The sequence below is a fragment of the Rattus norvegicus genome, chromosome 5 (genome assembly GCF_036323735.1).
Source record: "Rattus norvegicus strain BN/NHsdMcwi chromosome 5, GRCr8, whole genome shotgun sequence".
Lineage (NCBI taxonomy): Eukaryota > Metazoa > Chordata > Mammalia > Rodentia > Muridae > Rattus > Rattus norvegicus.
Window position 1 is genome coordinate 17487578 of NC_086023.1, and position 19310 is coordinate 17506887.

The following is a 19310-nucleotide window of genomic DNA, read 5'->3' on the forward strand; positions in this document are numbered from 1 at the left end:
ACAGTTGACACACATGTAGCAGTCTAAACACATTACCTTAGATTGGTATGAGCACCCAGCCACATACAATGGAATTGACACAGTCCTTCAAAGACTCTCACAGAACTGGGGCCTCTGAAAGTGAAGAGAGGATAAGGTTCTATACTGTGGGAGTGAAAAACATTGACTGTGATGTGGCTTAGTGTGGCATTATTTGCTTTGTGAGCCTCAAGCACAAATTCAAAACTGTAAGCATGATCCACAGGGGCACAACACACCTCATCCTATTTAGTTTGCACATCACATTTATTTTCTACTACTGTACTGATCCCCATTAAACAGACCAAGAAACTGAGGTTTAAAAAGAGAAAACACAGCCAGCAGCACACACTGAAGACCCAGGGTTCAAATCCACGATTCTCTGACGTGACCATGTATAACAGCTGCCTTTTATTTAGGAAATGTTGGTTATCTCTGTCAGTGGATTTCTGGTTGTAATAAAGACTCTACACTGCTTAGAGAATATGCTAAAATCTTTTGACCAAACAATTTTAAGCCTCATTTATTAACTAGTTAGTTGAAGTAAAAAGTTTTTTAAAACAAAGTTCCTTTTTCTCAGCACAAATCAAACACTTCAAATTTCTTTAAAGAAAGGAATCATCCAATACAATAGTAGTTCCTAGGACACACACACACACACACACACACACACACACACACACACACACACACACCAAATACAATACTGGTAGAAATAAGTTCATATAAACTAATAGTAATGACCTATGCCCTATGCTCTCTGGTTTTAATTAGAACACAGCCCTAATTTGCTTTGACTAATAAAAATTACATTTCTGTTAAGTAAATCTATTTAGTCTTATCTGCAGAGAAGCAACTTAGAGACTTCAGTTGAGTTTTGATGCTCTGCTGTACCAGTGAGGAAGGGGTGGAAATAGTTATGTTAACCAAAGGACTGTATGCCCTCTGAAACGTACACTCTTGTATCAACAGGACAAGCATTAGCAACTATGGAAAAAGAAATTATGACGCAGGTGATTCGGATGAAGAATGTTCAGACAGAGAAAATATGAAGTCCTCACACTGCCTGTGAGAGCAAACTATTTGCATAACTCTGCCCCAAACTAAAATTTCTAGGAAGCGAGTGTGGCCATTTTCAGATGGCTTTTCATTTTCTGTGATTCCACTCACATAAAAGGCATGTTAAAGGGATGACATTTATGATTTTTCGAGTTAGCTAAATCAAAGCACATATTTCACCTGAAATCAATAAGATAACATTAATTCTTGTCATAAAATTTCCTTCCTTCAAATTCTAGCTACTTCGAAAACAGACAGAATTGCAGTATGTAATATGTTCTATGCACAGACATGTATTAGTCTTAAATAATAAAAATAAAATGAAAGCTGAGGACACATTTGTAACAGGAAAAGTTCTTCGAGACAAAAATAAAAAGAAGCATGTAACCTTTGATCTCTCAGACTGTTTTATGAACCTATGAATCTCTCATGATTATTAATGATTATTAATAATCAAACCATCTTTATATCCCTATACAAATAACAAATTTTCAGTGCAAGAACTGTAAGTTAGCAAACGGATTTCTACATGATGTCGCTTTAATTCATGAGCAGATGAGTATGAGATGCCATTCTAATATTAAATGCAGTGCCTTTAAAAATCGAATGATATCATGAATACATCTCTTTACAAATACAACACTATGCTAACAATACTTTTAAAATGTTTTCTATGAGATCAACAAGAGTTGATCATGCCATTGGCAACCTACTCAGCTGACAGTTCTTAGAATAAAATATTTAATTTACCTGAATGTCTTGTAACAAAATTATTCTCTCTTGAACTAAACATCCTCAGAATATCAACATCTAAGCCAGACAGACATTTCAGAAAGGCAAATCAGACTTTCTGGCAACTCTCTGCTGCCATATTTCTCTAAAAGGATCCTGCAATGTTACACTTCAATACTGCAAATGCATTTTTTTTTTATGAAAGAAAGAGTAAGCCAGGGCTGCTTCTGTGTCAGATAGCTTTGATTTTTTTTCCCTTCCAACTAGAGCAAGCAAATGACTACCGTTCCCATCCAATACCACATTCTATAGTAATTTTTAATTCAAGATTTGAGAAAATGGAAATATCTGGGTAAAAGAAGAGCTTTTATTTTTTTTGGTTTACTGTGTTTGATTGATTGACTCATTTCTAAGACACTGACTATCCCATACATGATATTAAATACACATTAAGGGTTGGGAATTTTTTATCCCATTAAGAATGAACTTGGCGGTTTCCTTTATGCTTTACAAGCAGGAGGTCAAACTAAAATTAAAGTTGCCTCCTCCATTTGAAAGTTTTGAAACGCACACACACACCTCTTCTCCAACAAATACCCACCTCTCACATTTATGTTCACTTGCCATTTGGGCTGCACTGCACTTCTAAGATTCACAAACTTTTGTGAGACAGCAAAACAATACAACAATAACAACACAATCAGAACCCTGGCCACTGAGGCAGTATTTCTAGAAGTAACAGCAAAATCCCTTCATCTGGACCCACTTGTCCAGAAACGGACTTTCGGCCCCTCGGTTAGGATGAGATTTGTTCCACTTTCTCCCTAGGGCTTAATTGCCAGGCTGACTTACCGCTGCCTCCTAGCCTTTGTTCTGCTTCTCACGCTGACATCAGGGAAGCAGTGATGAGGAATAAAGCAGGGTGGGCTAGGTTAGTCCAGTGTTTGTGTCGTTGTGTGGTGTGCGGGGACACTCTGTGATACTCTAGTGAGCTGTAAGCTTTTTTTTTTTTTGTAGGCTTTGTGTCATTTACTTAACGACCAATCTCATTAGCTGCCAGGGTACAATGGGCTGATGCATTTTCTATGTACATACTCTACACAGTGACCCTCAAGGTTGCCGAAGGTCTATTTAATCAGTCAAATGCTGAATATATTTGCAGTAAATCACTAAAAAAATAAAAAGTATGGGACTACTGAGGTATCTCACAGACTTAATATTTACCCGTGCTTATTCAAAGGTAATAAAATGCATGCATATTTAGGCAAAATGAAAGTAGATCAGGTGGATACAAATTGTCTATTTTGCACTGATGACCTTAATTTTATGAAACTTTCAGAATCAAAGGTATTTTCTCCTAATGAAGAACCCAGTGTTGAAATTTAATTTTTGTCTTAGCTTAATCATATTAAGCACAACAGCACAACAGCAACAACAACAACAACACAACAGCAACAACAACAACAACAACAAAACAGCAACAACAACCAATCAGTTCCCTGTGCAGATTCTTCTTGCTCACAGCTGACTCCTGCCTCAGTCAGACCCCTTGCCCAAACAGCCTCAGAACTGGCAAAGTTGTGATCCTGCCCCTTTCGCTTCCAAGGTAAAAGCCCTTTTAACTCCTATGAAAAATGAAATGCTGAGAGCCCTCTGAATGACGACAGCTGTCCATAAGTATCAGGGAGAGCTCCATTGTCCATGTGTCCCTGGGTAAAATGAATACTTTACAGCAGAGGCTGTGCAGCTTGGCTGAAGAGTGTGGGGAGAAGGGGAGGAGGTCACTGGAGATTTCGCACACTAATTTAATCTGGGAAAAGGACAGGCTCCGCATCTCCCCTGAACAGACTGGCAGCAATCTGGGCCCCCACAGAACTATCTCCTTTTGCCTGTGCTCTATTTATTCCTTATCTCTGTTTACCAACCGCTAGGTCCCTTTCATTCACACCACGAGGCAGTTTTCCTACTATCAGTCAGCAGCTGACACTGTGGAAGAGCCTCAAAGGCAAAAAGAAAAAAAAAAAGATCAAAACTAAACCAAAGCTGTCTAAACAATGCAACAGTACAAGTAAATGCATAAACCCTGATTCTTAACCCAGCCCACAGGGTACACACAGAACCTTTATAGCAAACCCAGCATACACACCACAGTGAGCTGTGGGCCTCGTTATAAAGCCAAGCACCATTCCTGAAATCATCAACCAGAAAAAAAAATAGCTAACATGTACACTGGTTATTGAAACAGCCTTGGTCGTGGGGACACTCTTACCTCTATCACCGATCAACTAACTGGCAACCAGGAAGTATTTACCTTGCCAGAAAAGGTGAGCTGTATCTAAGGGAAACCTGGCTCTTATTAAAGTGTTAGCAGTTAAGAAAATCTGTTCAAGTGATTGCAGTTTAAACATAAACCACACAAACTTTCCAGTACCTGATCAAGCTGATTGAATATGATTTGAGAAACCAGACATCAGAACTCCATTACACTTTTATGGAATGGCACTACTGTATCCTGTATAACATATTCAATTAAATTGTATACCCATGTCTTACAGATTTTTAATACTTATGCCAAAATGATTAATGTCACAGAGGAGACAGGAAAGCACTTCAGGTACAACTTTCCAATCTTTTAAATCAGGCTGCTGAATATGACTGGAAAGACTAGACAAGTTACGAGGACAAAGTGGGTGAAAAAAGGTGTGTTATTTGACCTTCCAATATGTGAGCTGATACAAATTTTGAATCTAAGATATAATCTATTTATGTTAATGTTAAATACTAAATATTTTTGGACATTTCTGCAAATAGAATAGAATGCCTACCTAATATAAATGTCATTGAAGGGAGTTTTTCGATGACACATTTATGTTTAAACCTAGATGCTTGTGTACATATGGTAGGAAGAGATGCACACACGGTCTCCCATAGACACATATGCAATATGAGATGGCTTCTCTTTTCCATTGCCCATACTTTCCTAGATTGAAAACTGAGACTTTTTAACTTCCCTGAGTGTTTTATAGCATTGAACGAATCCAAAATGATTGGCTATTGTCATAAAAATCAACATTGTATTGACTCAAATGATGAAGACCTTTACCAAAAGGCAAAGACAAGGTAGCTCATTATGTACAATGACAACAGGACCACACTTCAGTGTGCTTCCACCTATATGCATTATGAGCAATGAACTCTTTACTGCTTGGATCCTTTTTTCCAAATGAATTAATGAATTAAATTTATCCTTTCACCAGCTGCTAGGCAGCAGATGGAACCATTTCTGAAGCCTTGTTGAATTCAATCCATAAAACTCATTTCCTAGGATTAGCAGTCCAAAGTTTCTTTTAATGTTTATATACCACTTGGGATTTTGAATTTCATGATGTTAAACTTTCAACTTAACTATTCTTTTGCATTTCATATCAAACAATTATGATCTTTTGGATTTCTATAGCAGACATGGAAGGTCACATAAGGATAAGAAATAATTTTAAGAGCAATATATTGCTGTGAGTTGCATTTTTTTTGATATGTTTGTCCACACCGCTGTATGCCACAGACTGTTCTCATCAGGCTTCCGTGGTGATGGCATAGAACTCTATATCTGGTAGTTGTGAATTTTGCTTATTTCTACTTGAATAGTTCAAAGATGTAAACTAGAGCACTAGTTGAATGTATGAAAGTTTAAACTGTTTTGTTTTTTTAAATTTAATTATACACAAGATTTCTACATTATCTGAAAAAATGCTACATCCACTAGGTTTGTTTCTCTAGTAGCAATATAATCCTAACTTCAGAAATAGGGACAAATCAATTCCACGGACACAGAGAAATGCATTTTTATGATTAACTTCTCAGCAGCCCAATACCTTGGACAGCTCTCAATACCCCTTGTCTTTTCCTGTCACCTGTAGTTGAACACACACAAGGAAACACAGAACTTTGAAATCTTTCTGGTTGGGATGATAGCAGAAGGATGGCGGTCACTGTAAAGACTGTCATTTAACCCTAACTGATTTAGACTCTTGAGAAAGGTTCCAATGTACGTTACAGGTTTCAGATGCAAACCCCATGTGCTCCAGGACACAGTGTATGCAAGTTTAAAATAGTAAGGCCTCTGATGCTCCTGCTGTAACATAAATATGACTAAGAGAAGAGAGAATTGCTCTTGTGGGCAACAGTGATTTCCGCTAATTTGGCATAAGAAATCTATATTAATTTAATATTGTAGTAAGCCAAGAAGGCCACATAATAATTGCCACTGAGTAATTGAATATTTAGAATGAGAAAAAAAGAGATCAAGGATAATCTTAAGTTACAGATAAAACTAGGATATTGTGCTGGTGATATTAGCAAAGAAAAATGTTAAAAGTTAGGGAAAGTCTAATTTCAATCCTATTTTTTATTCTGGATTTATATCCTGAAAAACATTTCCTCATGCTAAGGACAGAATACAGAATTATATCAAATACTTCTCCATCAAAATTTCTTCTTAGCTCATTGGATTATATAGTGTCAATTAATCTATAAGGCGATGTCACACAACCTTTTTTGACATACTTCCTAAAAAGAAAACTAGACTAGAGCCGTTACATTATACACTTTGCCTATTAACTGCTGTGTGCTTTGAAACTGAAAGAAAAGATCAGAACACGCCTACAGGAAACTTTGATTATTCAATGTACATTGAAGCAAGCATTCTTAACAGGTGTTTCATTTGACAACAAAATATGAGCTAAGGATTACTCATCAAAGTATATAAAAGTTTTCTCTTGGTAATGTTTCACTGAAATCATCCTTCTGTAAAATTTTGTTCAAGGATAAGGCTCTTGTTCAGCTTTTAAAACATTAGTCTTTAACTTCCCAGCAGTCATCTGACATGTCCATCTATCAAAGACGAAGTATATCATTTTTTAAGGAGACTAGTTTTATTCAATTCTCTAAATATTCAAATACAGTATTATATATGCCCAACTCATGAATTTAAATATCTTAGCGATCAATCACAAACTTTTTATCTAATGTGTAACTAAAAACAGGTTTCTGATTTTTCACAAAGAATCCACAACCCCCTCCCTTTTTTTAGATAATGGCTATTAATGCAAAATTATATTAACAACTCTCAGCACTGCAAAAATTTCAATTCTAAATAAAGGTTTGTAAGACGTGAGATCTCACTGATAATTTTTGTGACCTCATCATTTAGTTTTATTTACTTTTTTTTCAGAGAAAAAAGTGTACCGCCTCATATCAAGTATTTTCTGTTGCCAGTTCACGCATTTCAGAAATATATATGAACAAAGGCAGTAGCTGACACAGCTTAAGCACAATTGCACTATTTTATTCTGAACTCCTCAATAACCCATTTTGGAAGGAGAGTGAGAAAGTGGAGGTGGGTAGTGGTGAATGAATTTAAAATCATGCCAAACGTACATCACAACAGAAACCAAAGCAAACCGCAGGGGGAAAAAAAACCAAAAAAAAAAAAAGGGCACTTCACCCTTTAGAAGCGACCCCCACCGCCTATCCACCCACCCAGTCAGAAACAAAAGTCACTATTAACAACTAAGACCTGAAACTTGCTCACTGTCTGAGCTCACAGACATCAGGGTGAACAGAATGTGATAAAAAGTTTTAAACTTACTTTTTTGTGTTTGTTTCCAAAACTATTTCTCTCCTCCCTGGTGTGCTGACAGGAGACACTAAAGCTGTTGCCTTGAAAGGTAGTTTCCATGATATGACATCCAGTGCCTTTGACTGCTCGGAGATAAGCACCTGCGTGTAGCCCTCCTTACGTCACACCTCCCTATTCAGACCTTCTCAATATGATCCACATTTGCACATCAACAGCCTCATGCGCACACACAGATTTTTTTTCGGCTCTGGGCCCAAAACTTTCACTTTAATTTTCATCACATGATTGCTGTGGCATATGTCCTTCCAAACCGCCCATATATCAGTCATCATGCAAATGAGATGGAATATCACTCCTCTGCAGCAGATGGCCAGGGATGATAACAATGGCTCAACAGAGGAGATTCAATGTCCCTGACTTTATCGCCACGGCAACAACAACCTAAAATATATGTAATGGAAGTGGTGCTTATTAATTTTGCAGGCTCGAGTGTTCTGATTTTGTGAGTGAATGGGCTGAGTTAAAAAGGGGGCTGTGTCCTCCTGCCTCTAGAAGACTATCTATAAAAGCCAGGGACCTGGAAATTATTTTCAGTGACTAAGAAGGCAACAGCCTAGCAATTATTTGAGTAATTAGGTGTAATTCCTCCCTGTAGGCCTTGTACCCTCCTGCGCTTGCTTCACAGAAGCTCACGAATTAGACAGCACCAATACTGAAAAGAAAAGTGCCTCAAGATACAGCAGGAGAGCTTGCAGGAGCCTGTCACTTGGCCTCCACCAGGCTTGGTAAACACAAGCCCCAAGCTATAAGTAAATAGAGGCCCCACTTCACAAACACAGACCAATTAAAATGACAAAGGCAGCCACACTTTGGGGTGGAGCTTAGCCTCCTTGTGAGTGGCACACAGAATAGTCTCTGGGTTCAGGCACAGAGCCTGTTTCCATGACTGGCTGTCAGGATTGGACAGGAACATACACATCTCTCACGCAGCAGGTTGTGCCTTTCTCATTAGGGCTCTCTTTCCCCCCACAGGGGTACTTTTATTCCGGACTCCAAGGGAATATTCCATAGACTTTCTATTCCTAACTGCATTTAAAAATGTAAATCTCAGAAAAAATTAATCAATTCTTCAAAATCTGCCACAAGCCCACTTGGTTTTAAAGGAATGACTAATCAAACTGCCAGGTCCACTGGGGCCATTTCAAGAACACACAGGATTAAAGGAAATGGAAGAGATCAAAATATTATCCTGGAAACTTTAAAAAGTATTTCTTACACCATTTCATGTTGACTAATAAAACCATCCTTTTCTTTAAAGGGCTGAACCACAATCAAAACCTTTGAAGCCAGAGTTTACCTTTTGCATTGCTTTTAAGAAAAGGCACTATGGAGATATCTAGCAGAGGAAAACTAGACTCTGCTCTTACTTTAAAGACAGACATTTAATAAGGAATGTGGACCCTGGATGAGGGTAGCTGAAAAAAGTGAGAAAAAAGTCCTGAAACTTCATATTTTACAACTCAACAAACCTCAGACACAGTCCTGGGCCCCATTCCCTGGGAGTCCACTCTCCCCTAAGGACACCTGCTGCCACACTTACAATATTAGAATCCACAATTCTGTTTTAGAAAAAAAAACATGCTAGTCACAAAAGCTGGTCACATATCACATAGAGATAGGTCTATATCACATAGAGAAATACTTGACAATCTAACTTTTAGAGTAGTTACATTCCCCACAAGGCTGTAGGCAGGTGCTCTGAGATCTGCCTCCTTTTCTAAAGTGACATTCAGCATCAGTTCATTGGTATTCTGTGACACATTTGGTGCTTGACACATTCAGTTGCTCAGTGCACAATTTCACTGTGCTGTTTAAAGACAACAGTCCAAGGTGAGTACCTTTCCAATGCAAAACTTCCCACCCTGGGAATGTACAGAAAACATCACATGACACACAGGGTGATACTCAGGTATAACACAGCAAGGAGAATTTCTAGCAAAATTCAGTGACCTGACCAAATTAGGTAACACCAATAGACATTACATGACTGAACAAAGTCACGTCGCATCAGGAATTAAAAAGAATAACCTCATTAAGGTATGAAATATATCTTATTGTTTATTTAGTTTAATCACAATTCAGCCATAATAATTACAATGCAAGATATTTTCATCACCCTCAAGAGATTTGCCATACCTAACAGCTGTCACTCACTCTTTGCCCCCCAATTTTCTCCCTCAGGATCACACCAACCTTCATCTACTAAATTTTTGAAATACTAAGATCATAAAATTATTATTTTATTCTTTACTATTGATCAATATCACTTTGGTAGTTATGTTTAAGCTCTATGCCCTTGTTTTACGTATTAGTTGTTTATTAATTTTAATATGGATTAATATTTTACTATTTGAATATACTACATTTTCTACTTACCACATGATAAAATTTGTTCTCATTTCTCTTGTATGTGTTCCTAGGAGTAGACCAGTAAGATCATTTAGTAATTCCCATTGCTATCTGAGGCAATAAAGAATTGTTTCAAAGTGTCACAAGTCATGATTCATAGTTGCTAACAGTATAAGAGAGTTCCACATATCAACACCTTACCAATACTTTCTGTTAGCTGGCTTGTCTATGGGGGAGCTCTTAATGGATGCAGAGTGCTGTCTTGTACGGTTTTATTTTGCATTCTATAATGCCTGATGACTGAGTATCTTTTCATGTTCTTGCCAGTCCTCCATACACTGGGTTTTAAAGCTGTCTAGTCAGATAGTTTTCTGATTTTTAAAATCATAATGTTTTCTTTTTATTATTGGATTATACAAATTCTTTATATATGTGTTTTGATACACGTTTCTTATTAGGTAGAAAATTCACCAGTTTTTTTCTCCCACTGTGTGGGTTTCTTTTCACATCCTTGATGTTTTCCTTTGAAAACAAAGGTTGCTAGTTTGGGTGAAGTTCAATTTGTTGATGTTTCTTTGTTCACTTGTTTTTTGATGTGACATCTAAAAACTATCATCAAGTTCAGGTTGATAACAATTACTTCTATGTTTCCTCTTTAAGAGTTCTATATTTTTTTGCTGTTTCATTTTGATCTGGTATTCATTTTGAGCCATTATTTTGTACATGGCATGAGGTAGGGGGTCTACTTATCCCAATATCATGTGTAGGAAACAATGTTTTTTTCTTATGAATTCTCTTATTAGCGTTACTGAATCCAATTGATCATATGCATTAGGATTTATATCTGGACTCTCAATTATACCTCATAAATTTGTGCCAACTTTTATCCCAGTACCACGTTTAATCATATTAGCTTTTTAGTATGTTTAGAATGAGAAGCATGAATTATCCAAAGTTGTTACTCTTTTTCAAGATGGTTTTTGTAATTGTAGGTCTCTCACAAGTTTCACCTAAATTTGAAAATCATCTGGGTTTGGGTAAGGAACACACAGGACCTTCAGATCTCTCTGCAGTGTTACACAGCATGCCTGCCAGGCTATGCAGGGAGAACATGACTGCTTTCAGAAGTGTTCGTAGTACTTAAAAGTAAGCTTTTACCTAGCTTGTTTGTTCCTGTGTATCAAACTCTTTTGGACCTTTCTGAAAATGGACTAAGTGTTCACCTTCATGTCTGGTTTTTACTTGTTCCTATGTAGAAATACAACTTACTTTTGCACTTTGACTTTGTGAATTGCTATCTCATTAAACTTTTTAGCTCAAAGACCATTTTTGGTGAATTTTTTGACTAAGTATAAATCTATATAAAAGCTCATCTTCCTACAAATAGAAGACTTTTACTAGTGCCTTATGAGAAGATGAATTTTATTTTACTTTCTTGTGGAACTGCCCTGTGCAGGCCCTCCAGCATGGGACTGGCAAGAGCAGACACCATTTTGTTTCTGATTTTAGGGAGGATGTACTTCAGTCTTTCACCACCACCCATGATGTTACCTAATCTGTGGATTTCTAAAGTGACATGGAAACTTATGGCTTCTTTGGAAAGTTAGTTGTGCTGGATGGTGTTTTGCTGGAGCAGACATGAAGGAGTATTTCCCTGAAGCAGACACAGGTAAAGGATGTTTTGCTAAAACAAACATGTGAAAGGTTGCATGTTGTTAAGAAGGCCCCAACAGACAGTGGGCAATGCTCGATGGTATTGGCATGCCTTGCTACTCCTTAGTGGTAATCATTTGTCATGACTTTGGAGAAAGAAAGGCACCAAAAAAACGTCTGGTGGTGTTCTGGTGACTTTGTGATGCTTCTGCAGACTCAGGCTGATTGTCAGAGTGATGTCAGCTGATATAAACTCACATAGTGTTTTGCTAAGGAAAGACCTGTGGGAAGACACATGACGTTTGAAGGGAGAATAAACAGGACCCAATGGACAGGTGGGGGAGGCTGCATAGCTTTGTGATGCTCGTCAGGCCTGCATCTTCATCTGTGCTGCTCTTTGCTAGGACAGGCAAGGCAGAGAACTTCTCCTGGTCCTCCTGATGATCCTGGTGGCTTCTGCTGACTTGGCCAACTCAGTGGAGGCCTGGCTGTTTCTGCTGGGTTGTGCCACCACTGCTGATTCGTGTTTGCTATCCTGAAACTACTGAAGTGGACTGCTGGTATATATCCTGACAAAGCATATTGGACTTGCTCCAAAGAACTATTTCTAAATAGGTCCACTTCCCACATGTCCTAATAACCTTTCTTTTCCACTGCCTTTGGTGGGTGGTAGGCTAAAAGGGAGGTTAAAGCATTGAAAAACCTGTATTAAAAGTAGGGTTTGAAAAAAAATCAAAGCCTACACTAAAGTTCAATTTAAAAGCATTTTTAACTCAAAAGCTAACAGATACCTGGCACAGCGCTGGAGTAAGCCCTAAGGAGACAAAAACTGAAATCCTTCCCCTGCTCTTTTAAATTTCAAAAATGCCTGGGGTGTTTTCTGTGATGGTGTTGGCCAGAGTTCATCCCTTTGTGTCCCTCTGAAGCCTGCTGAGATGCAGCTGGAATGGTCGGACACAGGGGGTTCACTCTCTACAGGTTTGGGAGGCGTGCGGCTCAGAGCATCCTTGAGGAAATCACAGTTTATGTACCCTGAGTGTAGACCGCACACCTAAGTTTACACTCAAGATGCAATGACACTGCTCACCCTGTTCACATTTTTATTACTTAAGTTCCATACAGAACTCCAGAGATTTCCTGGATCTATATATAAAAGTATTGATATTTATATCCACCATGATATAGCACAATTTAATAATATATTAGGAAAAGCATAAAATCAAACAACATTTTGATAGTGACAGAGATGAGGTATGTTGCATGAAGGCACATTTAAGAGCCTATGATTCCAACAAGGAAGATGGCGGGAAAGGCGGTGACTATATTGTCAACAGCTAAACTCACTAGCACTGACTTTTAGTGTTACTCTTATGGCAGACACTGTTCTGAGGTTTGCACAGATTTTTTTTTGTGAATGGAGGTACTAAAGCCTGTTTCCCAAGGGCCTCCCGCCATTAGGAGTAAAGTTTCCAATTAGTATTCAAGTTGAGGCCCTGCCTTCAAAGTCCATGTTCCAGTTTCGACACAATACTGTGGCAGTCATCCTTACCTGCATCCTCATGTCGCCCAGTGAAAACGTCTACGAGCTGATGATTATGAGAAAATACTTCAGTGAATTATTTTCCCTTATCATTTCATATTTTAAGGAGACATTGTTAGCAGTAACAATATTTCTAATGTTGCCTCAAATCATCTTCTACAAGACGGTCAAAGTGTTATCAGACAATAGTGTAAAGTTTGATTTGATATAATAACATTGAGGAGATGTTTTAAATTCTTTTATTTTCTCAGATGATTTTTCTGGAGGCATTTAAATACTAAGGCATATTTATATTGAAGTAAGTAATAAAATATTTACAGAGGATCTTGAGTACCAGTTCATGAATTTGTTCAAACATATGAATCTATGCATGCATCTATATGTCTTACATTTATTTCTATCTTCAATATGGCACTGATATCATATAAATCAAGCTTTTATCTTTGATCAAGCAACTAACTTGCATATGGTCAATGCATTGCTGATACCTAGTCACTCACGCCACCAGCTTTGTCCACATTTACCATAAGGCATGTGGCATTACAGCAGCATAAAACCTGGATTCTGAGTCCTCTTTATCCTTTTTGTGCATGGCTTTGGATCATGGATGGGGGATGATCTAAAAGGAACACCAAGTGATATTCCTCTGCCCATCCATCAACACTTTTCTGCATTACTTTCCCATAACTTAAAGTCTAGCTCTGGGTAGGAGTGAGGCTATATGGACAATTCAGGACCTTACTTTCTCGTTTCTCTGTATGGTACCTTTTTTAAAAAAATCATATATACATACACATACTCACACACTCACACACCCCCACACCTATACCCACAACCAGAGAGAGAGAGAGAGAGAGAGAGAGAGAGAGAGAGAGAGAGAGGGAGGGAGAGAGGGAGACAGAGAAAGAGATGTTAAGTTAGCTTTCTCCTGTCTTCAGAGACTACATGGGCCTGCTATGATACCATTTAGGAAAATTACCACATTTTCTATGCATTTCCTAGGTAATTTGAGTTCAGGTTGCCTTCTAGCCATAATTTGACAGGCCACACAGTCTCACAGACAGTTCTCTGCAGTTTGTACTAGTTTCATTAATGTGTTTTCAATAAGTGTCTCCACAGCTGAATCGTTAGCATTTGGAACAACAGTGAAGGCAGGATGGATGAGAAAGGGCAGCATCAAGGCAGCTTGAGCAAAGCGGGCAAGCCTGTTGGCCAACACTGACTATCCAGGGATGGAAGTGAGGACAAAACAGTGCTCTGCATGCTTGATGCTGACTTTTAAAGAGGCGAGAAAAAGACAAATCATCTAAATAAACTATTCTAACACTGTAAAGCAGGCATCGTGATTCGAGAGATCACACAATGTTTTCCTTACACTTTGCTGAACAGAGAACATGACCAGAGGCTATATTGGAACAACTCCCAGGAATTGAGGCAAGGATAAGAAATGGTATAATTGAGGGTGTCTTGGATGTGACTGTGTCCCATAATTCAATGCTCATCTTGGTTCTGCACACAGTTCAGCACGTGTTGTCTGTTGTCTATTTTAGATTGCCACAACTAGCAGTTTAAAGAAGGCACTGGTTTCCATATCCTACACATACCCAGGCAGGGAGTCTGACAAGAGGAAAGCACAATACAACTGTGGCAGAAAAGATTCAAACAGGTTTTCCCCTCACATAAGGAGGTAACTACAGCTCTGCCTTTTAGATTATCTCTCAGGTGGATAACCAAGAAGATAAAAGTATTTCATGTAGTGCAGAAAAAGCATGCCAAATATAAATGTCGCTAAACTTACAGTAGATTTGCCATCCAATAAATCCACAAAACCACTGAAATAGAATTTGCTAAAAATATACTACTCACAAAACAATGATTTACAACATGTGTATTTTAGTGGCAAATGTTTCCCTTCATAATCCCATGGCCAACTGAGTGGTGAGGCTTGCAACTGCCCCACACTGAGGCAAGCCATGACATTACTTGACACGCATGAATTTAAGAGAATATATGCAATGGCATAGACTCAAATGCCAATCAAAGGAAGCCATTCTATCACTGAGCTTAAAACAGCAAACTTAATATTAATATTTTCCCCTCCATATGAAATCTAATATCTGGTAAAAGATAAATGATTTTATAAGAGAAGTTTCCTAGAGTTCACTTCAAAATATTCGACTCCTTGTGACACTGAAGATTTTTAATTGAATTTATGTTCAAGTAGTTTAAAGAAAGAATATCTGACTCCCTCAACATTAAAAACATCCGATACTAAGGACAGTAAAAACACTGTCCAAATGCTAACTGGGTCATTGGCACCCAATATGCACAATGCCCTTACCATGGGAGAAGGAAATCTTCGCATTCAGCCCTATCAGAACAATAATTAAACGTTGGAGAGTGAGAACATTAGATGAGATGGTAACATGTCCTCAGGTGCCAATGGAAAAATCATTTTAAAATTTCATCTGAGACTTAACTATTGGAAAATTTGAATCATAGTATTTGGAGAAGATGTGGAGATTTGCCACATACTTCCTGCCCTACTGTGCACAATTTCCCCCATACATATCCAAATGTTCCCACCAGTGTAACACCCACTTTGCAACTATTGAGCCTTCATGGACACAGGCTATCAGTTGTTTGCACAGTTCATATTTGTGTACACCATGGTATTGTACATTCCATAATCTTGGCAAATGTATGAAGGCGTGCATCTACCACACTAGTGTCAAACTGTAGTTTCACAGCCCTAAAATAACCTGTGTCCCACTTAATCATCCCTTACAACCTTGTAAACCCCGACAAACACTAATATTTTTATTGCTTCTGAGCTTTGCCTTTCCTAGAAGGTCATTTACGTGGAATCACAAAGTATGGAAGCCTTTTCAATTGGCATCTTTCACATAGTAATATGCGCCTACTTCCTCCACGTCATGATGGCTTATTTCCTTTTAGTAGGGAAGAATGTCAGTGTCAGGATTACCAGTTTGCTGCATATCCATCCACATTTTGGTTCCTTCTAAGTTTTAGCAATGATGAATAGAACTGTTACGTATAAACAAACAAACAAACAACCCTGTCAGAATGCTGTGTGTGTGCACATGTTTTAGTGTCTTTAAGTAAATTCCAAGTAATGTGATGGGCAGATCATAGGGTAAAAAGTATGTTTAATTTCATAAGAAACTGCCAAACCATATCCTAAGCTGACTATGCTGTAGGAACTGGTTGTTTGACACCTTCCCTAGCATTTAATATTGTCAGCATTCTGCATACTTAAAACTTCTGTTGACCTTTTAGCTGTTTATAATTATCTAATTTATAAGAACCTTGATGTCTTTAACCTGATATCTTTAAATATTTAGAGACATATGTACATACACACAGGTGAATCTAGTCTACTTTATGGTTCATTCTATAAACTATGATGTTGAGATGTCATAAATTAAGAGTATGAGGCTATTGTGGTGTTACTATCATGTCATAATAACTTATAAGTAAATAGTACAATCTTTTCTGGATAATAATCTTATTTAAACTACTAATATCAAATATTCATACAATACTTATATAGTCACTTGCTTTCTATAAAGTTACATATCAAAAAAGTTAGGAAATATATGTTGTAGTCTTACCAGTACCAAAAAGAAACTGATGCTTATATTAGATAAGCAAATGTTTGTTTAAAGAGATTGGTCTCCTAACATATTGAATAAAAAGAAATGGGGATTCAACTTTAGAAGCAAACACTACATAAACTTAGACCATGCATTGTACCTTAATTTTGGATTCTGTAATTGAGGCAAACAAATGTAATGTGTGAGGCAGAGATGAGCCAAAACAAGAGTAGCAACAGATCTGAAGATCACTTAGCATCAGTAGGCTGTAAGGATCACTTAACATCACTTAAGATCACTTAGCATCAGTAGGCTGTCAGGCAAGTCAGCAACAGATCTGAAGATCACTTAGCATCAGTAGGCTATAAGGCAAATCAGCAACAGATCTGAAGATCACTTAACAGCAGTAGGCTGTAAGGCAAACTAGGTGGGGCCAAATTTTCTCTGCCTTTCTCACAATACTGTGTTTAAGATTTTTATTTTTGTGTCTGAGTGTTTTGCCTGCATGTATGTGTGTGCACCATAGGCATGTTCTGCCTATGAACAAAAGAGATATTTGATTCTCTGGAACTGGACTTACAGATGGTCGTGAGCCATTATATGTGTACTGGAAAGTAAAACCATGTTCTCTACAAAAGAAACAATAAACAGCACACTTCTATCCAGCCCGATTTCACATACTTACTACTAAAATGGACTTCAAGAGGAAGAACAGAATGAACATGACTTGTCAAAGGTCTAAACTATGGATACTTCAGAGGCCTAGTGGCTGTAAGAGTTTCTGGCACACAGGTCTTATTTGTCACCTCAGACTTCAACTAGAGTTAAAGGAATGCCAGAGATGGGCACAAACTTCCACCAGGTACAGATATTCCAATATGGTCAGTTTAATCTGCCTAGAATGACAGGCATTCTTTGGAGGAAATTTCTTGTTGCAGCATAGAAATGCCTTTATGTGGATGGGTCTACTGTGGAAATCATTCCAAGTGATAGCACGTCACACAGGCACAGGTCAAGATGACTTCTACAGACCAGTTATTATATTTCTCTAGAAAATTTGAACTTGATCTCAGAGAATCCAAGCTTAAAGATCTTAGTAAGTTTTGAGATATAAATTGGAAGCTGTTGACACTCCCTTTTTCATAATATATAAAAAATAAAGAATGGAGGAAAGAATGAAGACCAATAAAAACAAGAGAAGAAAATATTGAAATAAGGCACAAAAGATAAAGGATAAAGATCTTTGCCTTCTAACCTGATCCCCGCTCTTGCGAGGCACCATTTAGATGCTGAACCTACTACAGACACCTACTAGATATAGTGCACTACAACCCAGAATTTCTGGACTCAAGTGATTCTTCTGCCTTAGTCTCCCAAGTAATTAGAACGGCAGGGGTGGGAAATTAACACAAAAAATATGACTAGACAATGTGCAGAGAGTGAGAGATTTTGGAAACTCAGTCCTAAACGGGATGTCATCATCAAAACACTCTCCCATCATCATTTTTTGTATTGTTGGACTTTTGTGTGTTTATTATGGTTTTAAAGTTTGCATTTTTATAGGTTAGATGTGTACGTATCTGTGTTTCCTGTGTTTCTTTTATAATTGGTTTGGGTTTTTATTTGTATGCTTGTTTGTTTTCTAAAGAGTGAGCAAAAGGAAGAACATACAGTTGCATGGTTGGGGGACGTGGGAAGAACATGAGAGGAGCTGAGGGTGGTGATAATATATTTTCTGAAAAATTATTTCAATAGATATTTTAAAAAGGAAATTAATCTGCAGGTGCCTGAGTGTGCCAAGTATGGTAGGGTTTGAAAAGGATTACAAAGAAGATATAGAGGAACATTTTAATATGACAGATATATTTATTATTTTGATTTAGTAATAGTTTCATAGTGGATACTTATAGAAAACTTATATAATTTAAATATGTAAATAAAATCATATATGTATATATGCATATACAAACAAACATATGAAGTGCTTTTGTATGTATCTGTTATTGATTAATGACTGGAAAAGAAGCCTGGGTACAAGTGAGTATAAATTTGAGGCTATGAACACTGAGAAATTCAATGAGTAGGTTTTTGTCTTATTTCGGAAACAAAAAACATCTTGTGAGAACTAAAGTAAACCTAGAGTCAGAAGCTCAGACATGAGAGGGAGCATAGTGGAGCAGTCCTGTCTCAGGAAGCCATCAAACTCTACACTGTTAATTTGTACTTCATCCTCAGTCCTCTCTGTTCTCTCAATGGAGAACCCAATGAGGCAGCTCCCACCAAGGTGCATAATCTCTAGCATAAGTAAGAACCAGAAAAAATGATGGCTGGGAAGGAGACAAAAATGCCCAATGGAATATAGAAGCACCAGAGAAGAGTGGGATTACCATGAAAAGCACCACTGGAAATAAATGGGATGAGATTTGGGAAACCAAGGGGAGTCAATTAGCTTCAGCTCTGAGAACAAACAGCAGAAGACAAGGCAAGTGCAGTCAGGAGCCTGAAGTCTTGGACACTTGAAAGAAACTGAAAAGGGACTAGGCTGAGCTACATAAAGAGGGGAAGGTTAGAAGATAAAGTCAGAAACTGGCAAGGACCTCTATTCTGAGCTACTGTGAGAACAAGGGGAAGGTACTGGAGCGCT

The 19310-nt window shown here is 37.8% G+C and overlaps 1 protein-coding gene across 8 annotated transcripts in view; it reads right to left on the reverse strand.

Annotated features, from left to right (window-relative positions):
* Positions 1-19310, reverse strand: part of St18 (ST18 C2H2C-type zinc finger transcription factor) — a 331712-nt gene that overhangs the window by 118195 nt on the left and 194207 nt on the right. For 2 of the 8 annotated variants that reach the window (XM_063287208.1, XM_008763490.4), the window contains exons 1-2: positions 7457-7516; positions 37-114 (exon numbers count right to left, since the gene is read on the reverse strand). The exons of 2 other annotated variants lie outside the window; for them this stretch is intronic. The gene's annotated coding sequence lies outside the window, so the exon portion shown is untranslated. 8 annotated transcript variants of the gene reach the window in all.